Source organism: Psammomys obesus, unplaced genomic scaffold, assembly GCF_907164565.1.
Source record: "Psammomys obesus unplaced genomic scaffold, mPsaObe1.curated_primary_1811, whole genome shotgun sequence".
Taxonomy (NCBI): Eukaryota; Metazoa; Chordata; class Mammalia; order Rodentia; family Muridae; genus Psammomys; species Psammomys obesus.
In genome coordinates, this window is record NW_026596069.1 from 33,977,454 (window position 1) to 33,997,286 (window position 19,833).

Below are 19,833 nucleotides of genomic sequence, written 5' to 3' on the forward strand. Positions count from 1 at the left end.
ATTTGTGTATCTTTTAGAGTAAGCATCATAAAAACAGAGATCTTCATCATTTTTTTCTGTCTACCTGGCCCTGGGCACACAGCAAAAATTCCATCACACTGGGAGATGGATGGATGGATCAGTGAGTAATAAGTGAGAAATGACTGTGTAACTTTTACTTTAGGTGTTAAGTGAAGTGAGGTGTTAAGCTCTTTTGGAAGAGCTAACTAGAGTGGTATCAATTGGTGAGTGTTACACAACTCATGCTTCATCATTTCAGTGAGGAACACTGGGTTCTAGCAAGCGTTCCCCCATCTTTCAAAGAAACCCCAACTAGATGTCTACACTCCAATCAGCATGTCAGACTGAGGGCCAGAACTGACCCCAGTGGGGCAGTCATTTCTCCTGTTCAGAATTTAGAATAAAGAAACAAATGAACAAAAATGGGTCTACAAGGTATCCTCATTCATCCATTCTTCAAATATTTCTGAGCATCTGCAATGCAGTATCGCTGGAGACATCATGGGTGGCATCTCTCCTGCAAGGCATTTTATGGTCCCTAGAGAACGCCAGTGAGCAAAGCTGCTGTTGCAGTGCAGCGTGTGACAAGCAGTGGTGTTGGAAGAGCTAAGTACTGCAAGGGAGGCAGAGAAGGCTGTACAGGAGAGGTGACAGCACAGAGGAAAGCTTACCAGATGCAGAAGACAGTAGAGGTGAGGCAGAGGGCAGTCGTGTAGAATAGAGAATGCAAGCAGTATATTCAGTCTGGGTTCTAACGGCGAAGACATGATTCTAGAAGGGGTCTAAGGTGTTTATCATGAAGACCTTGTTAGCCTGACCCAACTTTTAAATTGCTTCCAAAGGCTGTGAGGGCTCTTGATGAAGTTTTTAGCTAAAGAGTGATATGCTCCTATGAGGCTCTAGAAAGTGCTTCATGGTCTTGGCAAGGAAAGACATATTAATGAAGAGATGGTTGTAGAACTCTGGACAAGAAAAGGTGATGACAGGAATAAATTGGTGGCAGTGGGAGGGTTACCCAATTTTACATGATGCCAAGGCTTAGGGCCTAGACTAGCAATGGAGGAAAAGTTCCCATGTGGCCATATACACACACCAGTGAACAAAGCTGGTGCTGGAGCTCAAGGAAGAGGCTCAACGTTAAGCAATGACTGCACAGGATTAACCCAAGCCTTTGGGATACACAGCACCCAGTTAAAAAAAAAAAAATGTGCACAGATGGAACCCTGAGTAAGTCCACCATTGAAGTGTCTGGGTGAGGAGGAGGAGCCTACAAAAGAACTGAAAGAGAAGCTTCCTGGATGTGATTGGAAACTCAAGAATGAATTACATCATAGAAGCCTATTGGTGAGACCTAGTATTCTAACAAGAGAAACCAAGTGAGGACAACTTCAAAGTGGAAGGAGCTAAGTCTGGTGCCTCAGCACTGAGTTCTGAGGAGCAGCATCCCCGGGATATCCCAGTTGGTGTTTCAAATGTTACATGGTGCTCTGTGACCACTCAAATGTCAGAGTTGAAAATGTGGAAAAAAAGTAGACATAAGGAAAATTTATTTTAAAAAGTGCTTTTCAACTTGAAGGAGACCCTAAGTTAGCATTTTGTGTGTGTGTTTATGACCCATCAAGAACTGCCAGAAAGTGGTTTGTGAGCAAGGAAAAAAAAAAAAAAAAAAAAAAAGCCGTGGCCTGTTGGTCATCTCACAGACTGTCCAACTGCTGAAGACTGCTCTGCAATCAAAACAGAATTTTCCTTCCCTCAGTAGCCATATGTCGAGAAGTGGAAACAGGCCACATCATGTTCATTAAACAGCTACACATGGGAGTCGGTGTGTAATCATTTTTTTTCCATTTTATTTTCTACAGTCTGAGTGTTTCCAAGAAGCCTCTGTGGAACTGGATCTGGAACTTTAATCAGAATTTTAGTGTATTTTCAGTACTGGTCGCATCTCCATCCCTCCTCCCTTCTTGGTAACAGCCTCTCCCGGGTCTGATTTCTGTTCCTCCATCATAGTGTTTAGTCAATTTAATATCCGCGGGGGACATATTCTGGATGAAATCAGAGGCTCCTCCACACAGGCATTTCCAAGATTAGGTGTTGTTTAAACACTACCGCAGACTCTTCGCCAGAACACCCCGGCAGGCAGCAGAAGGGTCCACAAGGTTAATTAGGGCTGTTCTTAAGGACCCTGCTTTTCAGCCTCCTGAGTGCCATCAACTTCCCTGAAGATGAACGCCTGAAGAAATGTTGACCAAATGCTTTCCGTTTAAAACCTTTGTTGAATAGTTATTGAAATGGTAGTGGGAGGAAGCCCACGCACAGTGAAGGCATTTGTGGTCCAAGACGGAAGGCCCAGACATGAAGTGTGAACCGCGCCCTTCCCTCCACCCTGGATTCACACAAGGGTGCAGAGGCTGGTGAGGCCATAAAGTCGAGTCCACAAACACAAGATTTTAGAACCTCTTCACTTTCCTATAACAACTTAATTTTTACTGCCAAGCTCTTATTTCTTCTTGCTAGCTGAAGAAACAAAGAAAATGAACAATGTATCACCCCAGCGTCTCTGGGCTCCGGGAGGTTTTTGACCTCAGCGCCCAGCGCAGGCCTCCGCAGGACACCCACCTGATCCTGCTCCTCCGCCCACACCGTTTATCTCTGTGGCAGCCTCGCCTGGTAGAGTCCCTCAGGCCCAGCCACCCCCAGTTCTGGCTGCCAGGTGCCCTGCTGTATCCTGTGCTGAAATCTCCGGAAGCAGGACTGGCTGTCGGCTCCTAGAACCCACAAATCCATCTTCCTGTCACCTCTCCCTTTACCTCCTGCCAGACAAACAGGATCTCTCTGGAGTTTGGGAAATTGCCTCTTTGGATACTTAAAATAATAATAAAAGAATCCTCTTAGAACTCAGGCCTTTGGTCCTAAAAGTGGGAGGAGAAGTTTTTAGCTTTGTGTCTTGTCTACACAGTTCCTAGGAAGATAAGAATCTGATCAGCTACAATTTGCTTGAGTAGAGGGTAGAGGAGAGGAAAAACAGTGAGTGATAAGATGGATAAAATGATAAAGGCTACATTTTTGGGCCAACAGAGCACACACCCACACCATTCCTTCCCAGCTTCCCCTTTGAGGAAACCCAGCACTTCACCCCCGCTATCCACATTTTCTACTCTCTGTGGACCCAGGAGCCCATGGTTTCCCAGACAGATGTAAGTACCAAATTATAAGAAAGGGCTGGAACCAAAGGGGGTGGTCTTAGCTGAGAAAGTGAGAGAGCCTGGCTAAATATGCCTGAGCACCTCCATGACAAACTTCATTTTCTTGCTAGATAGAACAGGCCTAAGAGTTACAGGAAAAAAAAAAAAAAAAAAAAAAAAAAAAAACCACACAGAAAGGGGGCAACGAATCAGAAACAGCCAAGACATGTGGCCTGGGGAAGATGGTTTGAAAACCACCTAAGTCCTGACCAGAATCACGTAGCCTTTATATGTAGCCAATCCCAATTAAGGTCACATATCCACAGTAGGAATTCCCCTTTTCTGGCTTTAAAAGGGGCCTACCAGCAACCTTCAAGGTTGCTGCCATGTTGTAAAGGTGTTGACCCCAGGATGCAGGACTTCTGCAGAAATAAACACTTTGCTTTTGCATACTGCTTGATCTGGGTCTTTCTTTCAGGATATATCTGGATCCTAACAAAAGAAGCCCTTGGCATACTGACTCGGCACAGGACCAAAAGAATTAGGTGCTGGGTTGCAGTGAGACTCTGAACAAAACTTTTGATACCACCCTCCTGAGTCTCTCTATGGTGGTGGGGAGATAGAACCAATGGTGGACAGGGAAGGGTGGAGAGGTCTTCTCCATACCTACCATACAGGAAACTGAGACACAAGAGCAGGGTGCGGAAAGTAGAGTTCTTGCTGTCCTTGCCCCTCTGGCTAGAGAGAGAACTATGTTAGTAGGGACATTGTGGCCACAAAGAAGCATCTGGAGGGAGGGGAGATGATTTAAGGTCATTCAGAAGCCATAGATGCTTTAATGTCATACTGAAGCTTTGACTGGCCTTCAAAAGCTACTACATGGCATGGTTGCCCAAGGACAGCAAAGAGACACAAGAGAAAGGCAGGCAGTAGCCTGAGCTGTGCCAACTGCAGTTCCCTGCCTTGTGCTTGGACGTCCACAGGAACATGGAAGAAGTCCTTATATGGAAGGAGATGGGGCTGGGAAAGGGGACTATTGTTTTAGCAGAATTAGTGACAAACTGCTGAAGCAGAGTAGGCAGAAGGAGCCAGAAGGGATTTCCACATCCACATCTCATCACTTCAACACACAGAGACATATTTTAGTCTACATGCCGTATCGAAATAAGGGGAGCTGTGGCTCCAGGTGGACCTGGGTTTAAGCTCCAGTTCTGTTATTTCCTAGCCATGAAATTCATGGATGCTCATTTCTCACATGTCTAAATGAGCATAGTAGTTTTTAAAAGTACCTCCTGTTGCATAAGTACTCACTAAAAGAGAATTTCTCTTGCTGCTATGATTATAGTAATCTGATTTCTCCAGGGCAGGAACCTGGGGCTGGGAGACTCTCTGGGTTTCACTTCTAAGAGTGTTCACTAGACCAGATAGGAAGAGAGAGCACAATCAATGTCAGAGGGTTACTTCTATAAGACCTTGGACAAGTGGCCACTCTGTTTACTCATCAAAGTCACACATTCAGGTCACCAAGATTTTCTTGGGCGTACTGGCACTGAGTCGACAGAAGTAATGGCATTTGCTGAACTTGAGCTGTGAGCAGCTGCTGTGGCCGAGAAATAACTTTTCAAACGATGAGTTCCTTTGCCAGGGCAGAGAGAGGCACAGCTCTCAGTGAGCTTGGAACCTCAGAAACATCTATCTTATAGAGAAGTTTCCTTTCACGGTGACACCCTGCAGCCTTTTACCTTCCAAACAGGAAGATGGCCAATTTTAGAGCAGGCTCTTTGAACTTTTTTGGAACACAGACAGAAGGAAAAGTTCAAGGAAAAGCAAAGCCTCAGTAACACATTAAGGTAAGATGGGGCCATCAAATCAAAATCCCAGTGGGAACTATAAACTCTGGAACTTTCAAGCTCTGGCTCCAGCCTACCCTGCTGCCTGTCATCAAGAGAATCTGTGGTTGCCATAGCCAAATCTGTGTTCCCAACACACAGGCCAACTAAGGGAAGCAATGCACTTTGATGGAAAGTCATGAAAATAAAGACATCCCAAGAAAGCAGTTAGGTTGTTCTCATTGATTTTTGAACAGAAAAGAGACCTATGGAAAGTTTCTGTCACTATGTATGACCTACGAGCCAAAAATAAATAAATAAAAACTCTAATTCATAGAATGGAAGATGTTAGCAGGAATAGTGCCTGGCCTGACACATGTTGAAAGGCCATGTAACACATGGCAGATTCAGGACTGACACAGAGGGCCTCAACCTCCTGATGGAATGTTCCCATTATTCAGGCAGCTGGCCGAAAGAGGCAGGAACACATGCTTTTAGAAAGGGCGCTAAGCCTCATAAGACAATTACCCATGAAAGATTAATGTTTTTCACTTGGACCAGGAATGAGAATAATGCTGTATATCGACTCTAAAGAGATGGGGAAGCCAAAAAGAAATGCATTATGTCTCTCATTTCTGACTGGATGATTCTTTAAAATTCATGTCCAACTATTTGCTTAGATATTCCATTACACTTCAGACAGAAGCAGTTGTCTACATTCTACATTCTACATTCTACATTCAGGTTACAGCATTTAACATGTGGCTTTACCTAAAGTACCTAAGTGTTCCTTGTGGGGTTCCAGCTGCAGCAAGCCACCATTTTAAACTCATTTTGTTTATGGAAAAGTGAATTCAAGGCTCTGTGTCAGAAGGCAGCAAAGGTTCCTCCTCTTCAAGCTGTCATTTTTCCTTGCAGTTGCCTGGACTTTGAGGCCTTATGGTCAGGGGAACTGGGAGGGACTCTTCCTTAGATTCTGAGAACTTGCTAACAAGAGGGAGGATTTGGGAGCTGGGGTCCCTAGGTGTTCTAGCCAGTTCAGCTATGATTAACAGAAGATCTCAAGAGACTGAATAGCTTGGAAAACAGAAATTTACCTTTTATGGGTTTGGAAACTGGGCAGTTTTAATTGTGGATCCAAGATCAGAACTGCACCTCGTGGCCCAGGCCTGTCATTCTAGCCTTGAGGCTGAGGTGAAAGGATTACAAGCTCAAGGCTGGCCAAAACATGTTCAAGGCCAGCTAGTTCACTTAGTGAGACTGTCTCAAAATAAAGAGTCTAGCAGTTTACCTAACACGTATGAGGCCCTAGGTCAATTCTGAGTACTGGGAGGAAAAAATTCCACCTACTTCCTTGTTTATAGATGGCCATTGTCATTGTCTTATATTATCACGTGAAAAGCAGAGAGATCTCTTAGGGGTCCCTTTCAGAAGGGCACTAATCTCATGCATGAGAACCCTGCCCCCCTGATTATGTTGACTTTTGACCTAGTTTAGACCTGGATTGCCCCCACCTATGTCCATGGTGAGGAGAACAGAGAGGATTGAATGGGGAGAAAAGAAGGAAGAGAAGGACTGAAGAGAGAAGAAACAAAGGAAAAAGTTGGGAAAAGTGAGTAGTTGGAACCTTTAAGAGGTGAAACCTAATGGAAGGGGGTCAGGTCATTAGGGATGTGTGATGATTTGAATGTGAAATGTCCCCTGTTGGTTCATGGGCACTTGTTCCTGGTTGGTGGCACTGTTTGGGGGAAGTTGAGGACCCTTTAAGAGGTGGTGCTTGCTAGAGGAAGTACACACTAAATAAAGGGCCGGGATTTGAGAGTTTATAACTGCTCCCTACTTCCAGTTCCTCTCCATAATTCCATTTACAGTTGAAGATATAAATCTCAGCTTCCTACTCTGGCAGCCTGCTTGTATTAAAAATATCATTTTCTCTTTTGAGATAGCATCACGTGTAGCCCAGGATAACCCCCTCTTTTCACCTTCTAAGTACAGGGATTGCCAGCATGCACCTTCATACCTGTATGATAAAAAGAAAAAAACTAAATGCAAATGAAGATGATTTTGAGACAGATTTGGAAAGTCTTTGTTGGACATTTTTGTTTATGTTATTATGTTCTTAAAAGAAAAAAAATTGAAAACCCAAACTCGTACACATCCAACTCTGTGTTCCAGAAACTGCTAACTGCTGGCTGACTGTCTTCTCTCAGAAGACTGCCTTAGAGGTACTTCACCTCCTGCCTGAGCCCAGACATCAGGCTTCCTCTTTAAGGGCACAGAATACTTTCTTCGGAGTCTACGGCAAAGTCCAGAGCATAGATACAAGCAAACTGCTTTAGTTGGAGCAAAGTGGGAGCCAAATCTCTGCTTACTTACCCAACTCTGCCATCACTAATTAATTAGTTAATTTACTCATCCATTTCTTTGTTCAATAACTACAAATTAAAATTTGTTATCCCTGAAGTTGTTAACAATGTAATTTCCAGATTGTGTTGTCTGGCTCAAATCATGTATCTTTATAATCTCTATCCACTATGATAATAGAATTAATTTTCCAAAACCCATATCTGATCTGACCACAATACTTCTCAGAAAATGTCAGTGGTTGCCCTGCTTATCTCCTCATTGACATTCCATCTCCTCAAGCCCTTTAAAGCTTTTCTAGTCAGTGTTTTCCACCTTCCCTTTTCACTCAACAAACTGAGCATCAGAGAAACTTTCCCCAAGACCCTGGACATTCCTGTGCAAGTGCCTCTGCTTGTGCTGGCCCCTGCCTGGACCACCCTGCTTCCTCCTCCCCACAGTGCTATTTTACTATCTTCTTTACATATTCATAATTCTTCTCTGACTACCAGAGCCTTCCTCCCAAAGCTCTATGCCCCAGGGTCTGTCTACCTAGCTGTTGTTACTCAAAGGCAGATATCTTTATCTTATCATCTGCAGTATATCTAATGTCATCAATATACCATTGATTAGTCTTATGATTTGAATATGAAATGTCCCAGGCTCATGTTCTGGGAAGTGGGTTGCAGCTAATGGGTTTGGGAAGCGATGAGATCACGAGGGCTCTGAACTGATCAATGGGTTATTTCTTTGATAGAGTCTTAGGGTGCTTTAGCTGGAGGCCCTGGGGCACACCTTAGAAAAGCATTTCTTGTCCTCTGCCCTCCCCACACCTCTGCTTCTTGTCCACTTCCAAGTTAGCCGCTTTGTTCAGCCGTGTGCTCCCTGCTATGACGCCCAGCCTCTGCTCACCTGCAGCCTCAGCCATGCAAGAAACCTCTGAAACACTGAGCCAGAAGCTTCCTGCTTTCAGCTATCTCTTTCAACAAAGACAAAAAGACTATCTCTGCACAAAGACAAAAAGCTTAATTAGCACAATTAGGAATCTGGTGGTGGTATATATGTGCGTATGCATGTATGTATGTATGTATGTATGTATGTATAGTTTTGTTACAGAGCTTGCTATATAATGCAGGCTGGCATCAGACTCATAGTGATCTTTCTGCCTCAGCCTCCTGAGTACTGGGATTACAGGCATGTGTCTGTATTATTTCAGTAGACCAATTCCAATCAATAGGTATTAGTTGTCATGCATGCTGTTTTAAGAAACAGCATCATGTCTGCACTCAGTGCCTGACTGACTAGTAATGCCAGCTATAAAACAGAGATTTGAGAGTGAAGGAATCCTTGCTATGGTTCTTTCTTTGTGGCAGTAAATGCATAACAGATATTTGGATTAATATATTTCTTTAAAATAAATGAGTGAATAAATTTCTTCGAAATTATGAGATTTAGGCTTTTAGTAGTTCAGGTCAACCTTACCTTGATTTTAGCAAACTTTTCTGTTTTGATTCTTCTTGGGTCTAAGGACATACCACCATAAATGTGCCCCATTTTGTCTTGATTTTCCCTAAGTGGTTTTCGTCTTTCACTTTGGGACCACACATGTCTCAGCACACATAGGCATGCCTTTAGGCGGGAGGGGACCATGTGGCATCACTCTGAATAAAGCAGTCTTCGTGAGCAACTTCTGTGATGGATGCTGGGTAGGTTTGAGAACTGAAGAAGAGAGAGAATGGGCACAGCTATGCAGTCTCGACCTGTGATACCCACCTTTTCTTAGAGGAAAAAAATAAAATTAAAGGCCCACACAGAAGTTGAAGGACTTGTTTCCATGAAAGAGTTGGTGAGGCATGGAGCCCAAGAGGCATGACTTCTGTGTAAGTGTTAAAATAAGACAAGGAATCAGGGACCAGCTAAGCGCTGCTTGTCCTGGGAAGCATGTAGCTAGGCAGCTACAGCTGGGCATTGTCTTCACAGTCAGCACGGGGCTGTGAATGCTCACTGGCCTGGTGGAATGTGGATTACTGGCTACCCCTAAGGAAGTAATCAGTGCTGCACCCAGGACATCACATACAGGGCTCTGGGCAGATATCGCCAACACACCAGTAACACAAAAGAACTTGTTTGGGAACACTAGTGAGTGGCCTGTGGGCAATGCTGGTGCTGCTTGTGGGACACTTCTTTTGAGGCAAGCCAGAGATGGAGAGCAGTGTTGGTGCTGGCATGTGGACACCCTTTGTCTCTGTGTTCTGGTGAGATCTGGCATAATTTGGGTCCTATGGGCTTTAGCATAATCAGTTTCTGAGGAAGACAAACTGATGAGAAGTAGCTGCCAGTGGGACAGCCTCTTCTCTTGGCACCTATTTCAGAGAATTTAATTGGTGTCTTACAGACATGTGGTATATAAGGGACATTTTGACCAGAGGGGCTATTTAAGGAGCCTGCTTTGAGAACACAGAGCATTGAGGTGCCACGCTGGTTCCAAGCCTCCCCAAGCCCTTTGACTGGTGGGCAACATACTCCCTGTTAGGTTTGCAATAAGGGGCAGGATGAGGACGAGCAAGGGATCCCACTGTGGGAATCTAAGCCTGCACTATGGTTTGGAGGTCCTTGGGAAAAGGAGAGTCATCAGCGTTTCAGCCGTCAGTGTCAAGTGCAGCTGGTAGCATCTGCAGTCGCCTGGCTAAAGGGCTATTTGCCATTTGCCATATTAAAGGTGTTAAATCACCCTGGAGAGTTTAGAGCAGGACTGGCCTGGTCTTAGCTGGAGAGCGTGGCCCCTCATCCATCTAAACCCCTGCTGCTTGAGGCCCTTCCTGACACTATAACTTATATAGTCGAAACATTCCCAGCTGCCAAATTATAGCACACAGGCTCCTCCATCAGCTCATCACCAGCAGAAATGCAGACCATGAACCGTCTAGCTTGTGTCTTCCCAGGTCGCAGGTTTATCCAGGGAAGACAGAGTATTCTGCAAATTCCGCAGCTCTTAGTCTCTCCACTGATCACACGTCAGGGCATCGGGATGTTTCTCTAATAGTAAACTCTCCTGGGCCAGACTAATTTAAAATGTGTGATGTCAGCAGTGTTCCGAGGCAACATTTCAGCTGACTAAACAGAAAGCCTTCTGGAAATCTCATTGAGTCAGCTCTGATCCCATTCTCCTTTTCTCCTTTCACGAAGAAGGGATCTAACTTCCGAGAAGGATGGTCTGCAGATGTTTCCTGTGCATTTATTACCAAAGAGCTCTACCACATGCTGCTGCTCCTCCACATTCTCAGCACTCGCAGATGCATTTTTTATTTACATTTATTTTATATGTTTGTTTTCCTTAAATATGCACCTCAGGGTGGTCAGGAAGGTTCCGGAATTTTTCAGTGCAAATAATAACAGACAGGGCCTTGTCCCTCTCACTGCAGGTGTGCAGAGCTGCCTCAGGATGCTTTGGTCTTATCTGCCTGCCTGCCTCCTGCCAGCCTAGATACATCTCACAGAGTTAGTGTCTAGGGAGGTTGAACGGTTTGTGTATTAACTGGCCGTTAAGACAACACCTCTGTGTATTGCTTGTTCAGATCTTGCTTACTTTTTTGTATTAGCTTACGGGGGAGGGGGGGTGGTTCATATAGTCTTATCTTTCGTAAGTATGGTCTACTGATCAGATTGCTGTTTTGGAGCAATCTGATTTGGTTTTGTTTTTGACAGGATCTCAAATAGCCTGGGCTAGCCTTGCACTTAATATGTAGCTGAGGATGACTTTGAACTCTGACCTCCTCCACCTCCACTGGGAATGAAGGTATGTATTGTTGTGCTCAGTTTATGTGGTGCAGATGACTGAGCCCAAGGCTTCATGCATACTAGGCAGGCACTCTACTAACTGAACTAGACCACAAGCCCCAACTTCCTATTTTCATAAATAACATTCTCCTGGAGCATTGTTAGCTATGGCTTATTGTTAGCTGTGGCTACTCTCCCTGCTCATAGGCAGGGGCAGGCATTCTGCTAGATGTTACACTATATACAATGATACATGAAGAAAATGTTTGCCACCTTCTTGCCTCCATGGTTTGACTGTTTCTAGAAATACACAGTCATAACCACGGGTGCATTCTCTTCCACATGGCTGTCAGATTGTCAGAGAGCATAATGCTTGAGATACTAACAAGGAAGTAGGTCTGTATAAGCACCTTCACAGCAGTGGCTGCCAATTTTCTAAAGCTGCAGTTTTTTCTGAATATACCAGGATATCAAATAGTACTCCAAATAGTACTAAACTATACTTCTAAACTTCTAAAACATGAAGTTGAGGGGAATGCAAGTTGCTGAATGATACAAACAACATCAGCATGCTATTTATGTAAATTTGAAAAAGTGCAAATGTATCCCACTCTGTTGAGAATTAAGGTTAGATAGATACAAGCTAGACAATACTACAGAGGCTCGGCCAAGTGTGAGGGCCCAGCTGGAAGGAGCACAGAAGCAGACAGTGGTTTTCCCCCTAGGACTCTTGTTTAAGGTCACAAATGTAAATATCAGTATCTCAACAGGACTCACAGGATAAAGAGAACCCAGGAAGCAGATCTCTGCCTTTAATGTCATCCAGGCTAGAAGCCAATGAACAACCCTGCAGAAATATTTTGCTACCACAATTCTTAATGCCTGGTTTATTTGTTTGAAGAAGCACTGGGTTCTTCATTGTGCCAGCTCAATTACCTGAATGCTGTGTAGGTTCTCAGTTAGGGTTTTATTGCTGGGGAGAGACACCAAGACTGCGGCAACTCTTATAAAGGAAAAGATTTAATTGGGGATAGCTTACAGTGCTCGAGGTTTAGTTCATTATTGTTGTGGCGGGAAGCACGGGGGTGGGCAGGCAGACTTAGTGCTGGAGAAGGAGCTAAGAGTTCTACATCTTTCTTGACCTATAGGCAGCAGAAGTGAACTGGCTTGAGCTTTTGAGACCTTAAAGTGTGTCAGACACACTTCCTCCACAAAGCCACACCTACTCCAACAAGGCCACACCTTCTAATAGTGCCACTCCCTATGAGCCTACGTGGCCATTTTCATTCAAACCACCACATGCAGGTAGGATACATAAGCACTAAATTCATTACTTCTGGGGAGAAACAAAAGAAAGGTATCCAGAAGGCATTTGGCTGGGTTGTAACTGGATCTGTGTTTCATTGCTTTAAAGCACAGGACACAAGTGTGACAAGATGTTATGATTTGATTAAGCAGTGTGTGAGCCCACAGACCAGAAGAAAGTTGCAGAGCAGAAAAGAATCAGTTTATTGCCAGAAAGCAAGAAAGGATGAATCTGATGGCACATGCTTGCTTATCCTCCAGTGAGGAGGCAAAAGCAGGAAAACTGTGGGTTTGAGTTGGGTTTTAGACCAGCCTGGGATGCATAATGTGACCCTATCCCCAAAACACAAAATGTGTGTAGGGTGATGGAGAAGAGGGTGGGATCCAATCTGGGTTTATTTGTCTAATGTTCTATACCAACTAATATTTAATAGGCACTATGAATGCTAAATAAAGACAGCTACCTTTTCTTAGGGAAGGCTGTAGAACCACGTTTGAAAAAAGGCCAGAAACCAGAACAGCTTTAGAAATCCAGTTGATAACCAATTGATAAATGAAGACTACCCAGTCTTCCCTTTGAGGTCTTAGTCATTTTATCTTGCTATAATAAAATGTTTGAGACTGGGTAATGTATAAAGAATAGAAGTTATTGAACTCACAGTTTGGAGGCAAAGCATGCAAGACAGACAGAAGTCACTTCATAAGAAAGCCTGATGGCCCATTATTCTATGAATAAATAACATACATATATATATATTATATATTACATAACCCTTGAGCTCCAGTCACCAATGCCTAAAGAGGTTAATCTATGTTATTACAGCTATTTACTATATGGGGGTCAAGTTTTCAGCATGAGTTAACAAATTGAAACCACAACATTTGAATTCTCAGTCTTCTCTTCAATTTGAGAACTACTAGGTATGCCTAATGGATATCACCTGTATATCTACTGAAGTCACTGCGGATTGCTTATGATCAAAGCATTTTGGAAAGGATTTATCTACTTTTTACTCTTTTACTCCATGAGAAAACTGAAGTCCAGAGGGAGCCATGATGGTATTAGGGATAGTATTTAACCAGCAGTTTTGGAAAGAGATGACTCTAGATGAAGGAGTCTGCACTGCTTGTTCCCATCCTTACTTCATTCATAGTGCAGCTCACAGCAGAACTGGCCTGGCTCAGTCCATAGGCCCACCCACCACTCAAGGAAGGTGAGAGCACATTGACTGACATTTTCTTGGAGCCAAATGCTATGGGCAGAAGGTGGTTCACCAAAGAAAACCACAGTTCTGTGCTTCCAACAAACCAAATGGATGCTGATTGGCCAAAAATACTTTCCAGTTGAGAATTCACGAGGCTCTGAATGTTCAGTGGACTCAAGCATGCATGGAACAGGGGGCAGAAGGGGAACCTCAGAGGGGCAGAAACCTCAGAGAGACGGGAACCTCAGAGAAGTGGGCTGCAGACTCTTCGGTCTAGCTGGTGAGTGGGGCCAGTAGAGAGGTGGCAGAGGGACTGGGGAGGAAATGGCCACCAACTGAGGAGTTCCATGCATCTCCCTTGCTCTCCAGAGGTAACTTTCTTTAACCAAAGACTGCAGTCTTACTTAAGAGATTGTGAAATTGCCTCCTAGGACCTTCTTTGATCAGAGTTCTAAGGGAAATTCCAAAATATTTTGGCACAGTCTATGCATTTGACAAATCTAGAGCAAGTTGGTGGGGGAAGGGAGGCAGGGAGGTCACATTTACAGATGACTCTGGAGGAAGGTCCTCTCAGAACATGCTTGCAGTCCTGAAAAACAGATAACTAAGGTGAGTCGAAGCCTACAGCACAAAGCCCTTTGGAAGCTGTGCTCCTTTGAGGACAAGCATGAGATCAGAAATTATCCGTGGTGAAGTCTGGTGGATTTGAAAGGAGATTCTGGATCAGAACTGAGATGCAGACACAATGCAGCTATGCACAACTGAGGACATGAAGATGGTCATTTAAACCAGCACATGTTATTTTATTTAAGGCCACAGTTTTAAGGTCACAAGGTGTTAGGCCCAGCATGAGCCTAATTTTCAGAAGCGATGAAGAGAATTCAGGAGACCAGATCTCATCGTTGCAAAATTGCAAGAGGGTTTATTTTAACCATTGTGCAATGGGGTCACCCCTGCCGGTTGTCAAAGAGTGGCACCGGGAGACAAAGGCCTTGGGTTTTTAAAAGACAAAGCGCGGGAATTTTGAAGTTGCAGTCTTGGCAATTTAGGGTTGGATGAAGAAGCTATAAAGTAAGATAATTGGTTAGTCTTAGGTGCTCAAGCTTGGCCAGTCCTGCCAAGTGTGGAAGCAACTACAATTAAAGGTGGGAGTGGTTAACTCATCCTTGAAGATCGGGGCTTTGGGCTTTGGCTGGAGGTCAGGAGCTACTCAGAAGAATGATTGAGGCTGTCTGGGTTGGTTGCTAAGAAACACTATCTCGAAGACAACGGTCTGGTCGTTCTTTTTGCTGAGTGAAGGTCATTGCTTGCTCGCTTTTTTTTTTTTACATCTGTCCTCACAGGTGGCCAGGGTCACATTCCTCTGTTCTCTGGAAAGGTACTAGGAGGCTAAAACTCAAAAATATAGGCTTTAGAAGACATATAGGTTACAAAGTTAGTTTGATCCTTTCAAAGGCAGAGCACAAGATATAAAATATCCCAGGCTCCTGAAGCCTGAGGAAAAACTCAAGCCAAAGTATAAACTGGGACATACGAATTAGAGACTGTTGACTCACTCTTGACTGCTTTGTTCACTAGCAGAGCAGAAGGGGAAGCTACTGTGGGATGTTGCTAACGTGACCACAAAGCTCCCACTGAAGAATCTCTTCATTAGGGAGAGGGCACAACATCTCTATGCTCAGTCCTAATCCTTTGGATATGTGTGCTCTGCATGTTCTAACTTGGTCAACAGGCTTTGACCTAAGGGCAGCCGTTAGTCACATTGCAGTTGGCAAGGATGAGGAGAGAGAATCAAATAGGAGGAGTCTGAAACTTGGTCCAGAAGAAAGAAATGGAAGTTGGCTGGAAGACTGGGTTAGTGTTGTGGATGTGGTAAACGCCCTCTGAAATACACCACAGACCACTGTGGCTGGCTGAGAGCGAGAGTGCCACACTGTTAAAGGTACCCATAGTTGCTCAATTAAGTGTACTGATGTGAAAGCACTTTGTGAACTGGTAGAGTTGCTGCAAGCTGCTTCCTTCCCTCATCCTTGGCATTAGTGTAACAGGGCTGCTCCACCAGTCTCTGCTTTTTTTTATGTTTTATTTTCATGAAGAAGCGCTTCACTGTGCAGACTTGGAACTCACTGTGTAGAACAGCCTGGCCCCAAACTTGTAGCAATTCCTCTGCTCCTGGGTAAGTTATGAGCATATACCTTTGGCATTTATAATTTGTTTTTTATTATTATTCCATCTTAATTAGTGTCAGATCTGCTCACAGCTGTCTGGGCTGCTTACTGGCAAATTTCTGAAGGTGAAGCTTGGTGCCTTGTGTTTATTGGCTATCTTGGAACTGGCCATGATATTCTCTGTACCATGTTACTTGAGATATCATGAAGTATGTTACATAAGACCAAAAGCAGCATGCATGTGTGGTTACATACAAAATGCTCAGTGTCCACCAGTGCTGACCTAGTACCTAGGAAAGGCAGATGTGAACTCTAGGCAGTTCCTGACCCCCAGTCATACAGGCTCTGGGCATGTGACTCTGAGGACACTGCCAAGACTCTTTGACCATGCAGGGATTCCTTTAGCCTTCTAAGGAGAAAGCAAGGTATCTTCCCTAAATATAGGCCATCCAGGTGGCTGCAAGGCCTATGCTGGTTCTGGGCCAGCAGTTTACCACCCTCCCTCCTAAGCCTCTGTGTGGCTTCTCTCTTGTTGACAAGTGTCTGGCTAAAAAAGGCTCAGGAGTTATCAATGGAGAAAAAGGGAAAACTTTCCCATGCAGGCATTTCCTGTTCTCCTCTCCCCATTCTATCAGCCAGGCACCTTGGAATGACCTTGAGATGATCCAGAGGTCTCATCCATGCCCTGTGCATCCACAGTGGTAAAGTGTGGTTTTGAGAAATAGCCACTTCTTTCAGTTTTAGAAAAGGAAGCAACATTGAACTGAAATGGGTAAAAAGCTTCTAGATAATAGAATCGCTAGGTAATAGAAGCTCTAGATAATAGAAGCTCTGTACCCATTTCAGTTTCACCTCTCACACCGGTTCAGACAGATACTTTCTTGACACAGCCTAATTAGGGATACAAATAAAGCCAAACTTTGCTCACAACCTGAGTGAGCCTGGGGCTGCTCATTTTGTTGCTGGCATTAGCTTGGATCTTCGAAGAACAGGAGGAGTACATATACCCTAAATGCTGTGGTAGTTGTCTCCAGAGGGCAGAATGTGGCTGGGAGTTACTTCTTCCTTATATTTGTCTGTACCAGTTGAATTTGGGGGCAAGCTTGGGTTGTTTTATAATTAAATAAACTCTACATCTATGTGTAGAAAGGTCCAGAGTTTCAAGGCTCCTTTGTGTTCTCCCAGTGTTGTTGCTTCAGGCAGCCCAATCCCTGTGGAATTCTTTCTGCCTTCAGGGGCCACCATAGCTCAGTCCCAAGTCTCCAGAGAGCCCCAGACAAACCAGGGTGCCCTCCCATAAAGCTGAGCCACTGTCTCCCCTGCTCAGATCCATCTCTCATAGTATTTATGACTGATTTTAGTATTTTCGAGTAACTTATTTTCAAACACTCAATAATGTGAGTACACTGTCCTTGTGAATAAAAGCTCTCTCCATTCCTAGAGTAGACCTCCTCTCCTTAGTGGATGCGCTTCCTTCTAGATCTTGCTTTATTTCCTTCTAGAACCTTCTGTTGTGGAGAGACTCAACCTGTACCCAAAGGTGTGCATAGCTGTGCTTCCTTTTGCTTTTTTTCCAAATGTCAAAAAGTACCTTATTTGGGGGGCCTGCAACTGGATATATTTTTTGCTCAGTGATCTTGAAGTATCTTGAAGGTTTCTATATATTCAGTGTCTTTTTCTTTTAAAGTGTTATGCAGTATTCTAGAGTCAGTAATTCTCAGAGGTTAAATATTCAGATGGTTTCCCATATTTCATTCTTACAAGAATTGAACATCTTTGGTATGAGTTGCTATGTATGAGGTATTTCTTGAGGGTAGCTACAGGGAGAAAAAAATGGCTGAGTTGAATAGTATGGGAATTTTCATTTTTTGTAAGTCCTGACTACCAGGTTGCTCTTCATAGCGGCTCTACTGATAATTTACGCTTTCACTAACACTATGCTGGCACTCCTATTTCCCCATACCCTGACCAGATCCAAATAACAACAAACTTTCAGCCTTTGCCAATGTGATGTAATGTATAATATTGTTTTAATGTTTTACTTAATTATTATTATGATTGAGTGTATTTTATTAAGTTTATTAGCATTTTCTCTTCTATAAATTGCCTATTTATATTTTTCTCATTTTATTTTTCTCTGTGTGGGAAGGTTGTAAAGATGATTTAAATGTTTTAGATAATAGTCCTTAGTCACTCGGATATGTTATAAAATTATTCTTAAGGTTTTGATTTTTTTAGCTATATAAATAGTGTCTTTCATGTTATAGAGAAATGTTGTTTTAAATGGAGCCAAACCTGTCCATTATTCCAAGGATTAGTTTCTAGTCACTCAAGTGGCTTTGCTTTACATTTTTGTCTTTCTTGTCACAACTTCATCTGCTTATTTCATCTTGGTAATCTGATCAAAATACGTGTATAGAATTGTAAAAAGAAAAATTAAAACCCAAACACCCCCAATGCATACATACATGAAATTATCAAAAAACAAACAAACAAATGAATATAAATACAATAAAACTCAGCCTCATCACCAAGAAGTCCTACCCCAGCCTGACGATGACTATAGTTCTGTTTCTGGACTGCCCCCTTCAGTTACCCTTTGACCTCCTCCAAAGTCTAGCAACTCCCAGGAACACATAGGTCAGGCATGAGGCAGTGAATGGCTGTAACCTCAGAGGAATGTCATCGCCCTCCTCACTCCTCTTCTCCTTCGGGAGGGAATGTTAATAGGCTCCTTCTTGTGAGGGTCTTGTGTGGGTAATCTGTTCTGATTTCAAGATGACAGTGGCATGCCATGCCCTGGGACAGTGTTCCACAACACCCAGCTAGCTGCCTGACTTAATCCTCACTCTCAGGGAGACAGCTCTTCCTGCTGTCTAACCGACACACCTATTCCCTATGAATGTGGACTTCTTCAGAAAGTCTTTGTAGCGTGACCAACTTAGGATGAAGCTATACCATGGTAAAACTGTCCCTGTCTTGGTTTTGTTTTCTGTTGGTCTGATAAAATGACCCCGCAAAAGCCAACTGAAGGGAGAAAGGGTATATTGGGCTCACAATTCCGGCTACAGTCCATCACTACAGAGATGCTGAAGAGGCAGGGCCTTGAAGCAGCCAGTTACACTGCATCTGTGGTTAGGATTAGAGAGCAATTAATGCCTGCATACTAGTGCTGAGCCCACTTTCTCCACTCTTACATGACCCCAGGTCCCCAGTCCATGGAATGGCATCCCCCACAATGGGTGGGTCTTCCCATGATCAAGACCAAACTAATCTAGACTTTTCCTCATTGAGACTTGCTTCACAGGTAACTATAGACTGTGTCCGGTGGACAAATTAAAACCAACCATCATCATGTGCCTTAAGTTCAGGGTCTGTATCCTGATTGTGTAATGTGGAAATGGGACACAGGCATACAGAGAGAAGGCATGTGTGGTAGTGGAAGCAGGACTGGAGCTGTGTTATCACAAGCCCAAGGGCCACCAAGGCTGTGTGACTCAGCAGAAGCCAGAGCAGACAAGGAAGACTCTACCTGGGCTTTCGGAGAGAGGATAGCCTCTGGCATGCTGATTTTTTACTTTTCACTTTTAGAAATGTGAAAGGATAAATTTCTGTTCTGTTAAGCCATCATCTGTGTGATATTTTAAGGCAACCCTAGCAAACTAGTAGCTGTTAAAAGTAGAAAAGCAGAGACTGAAAGATGGCATTGTGGGTTTGCTGCACAGATGTGAGATGCTGAGTTTGGAGCCCCAGGATGGAGTGGGGTGCCAACACCCATCACCCTAGCACTGGGCTGTAGAGAGAGGTAGATCCAGGACCTTGCTGGCCAGCCAGCCTAGACAAAATGGTAACCTTCACAGGCAGTCACACCCCCCTTGAGAAAAAGATGAAGGGATGAGATGATGAGGAAAGACACCCCAAGGTCAGCCCCTGTCTCTACGTGTGCCTGCACTAGCAAGTGTGCCTGTGCGCACATGCACACACACACACACACACACACACACACACACACACACACACACAC

General features: G+C 43.9%; 1 protein-coding gene across 6 annotated transcripts in view; it reads left to right on the top strand.

Annotated features, from left to right (window-relative positions):
• The window catches only part of Mtx3 (metaxin 3), a 79,299-nt gene that overhangs the window by 23,574 nt on the left and 35,892 nt on the right, over positions 1-19,833 (top strand). The gene's annotated exons all lie outside the window — the stretch shown is intronic.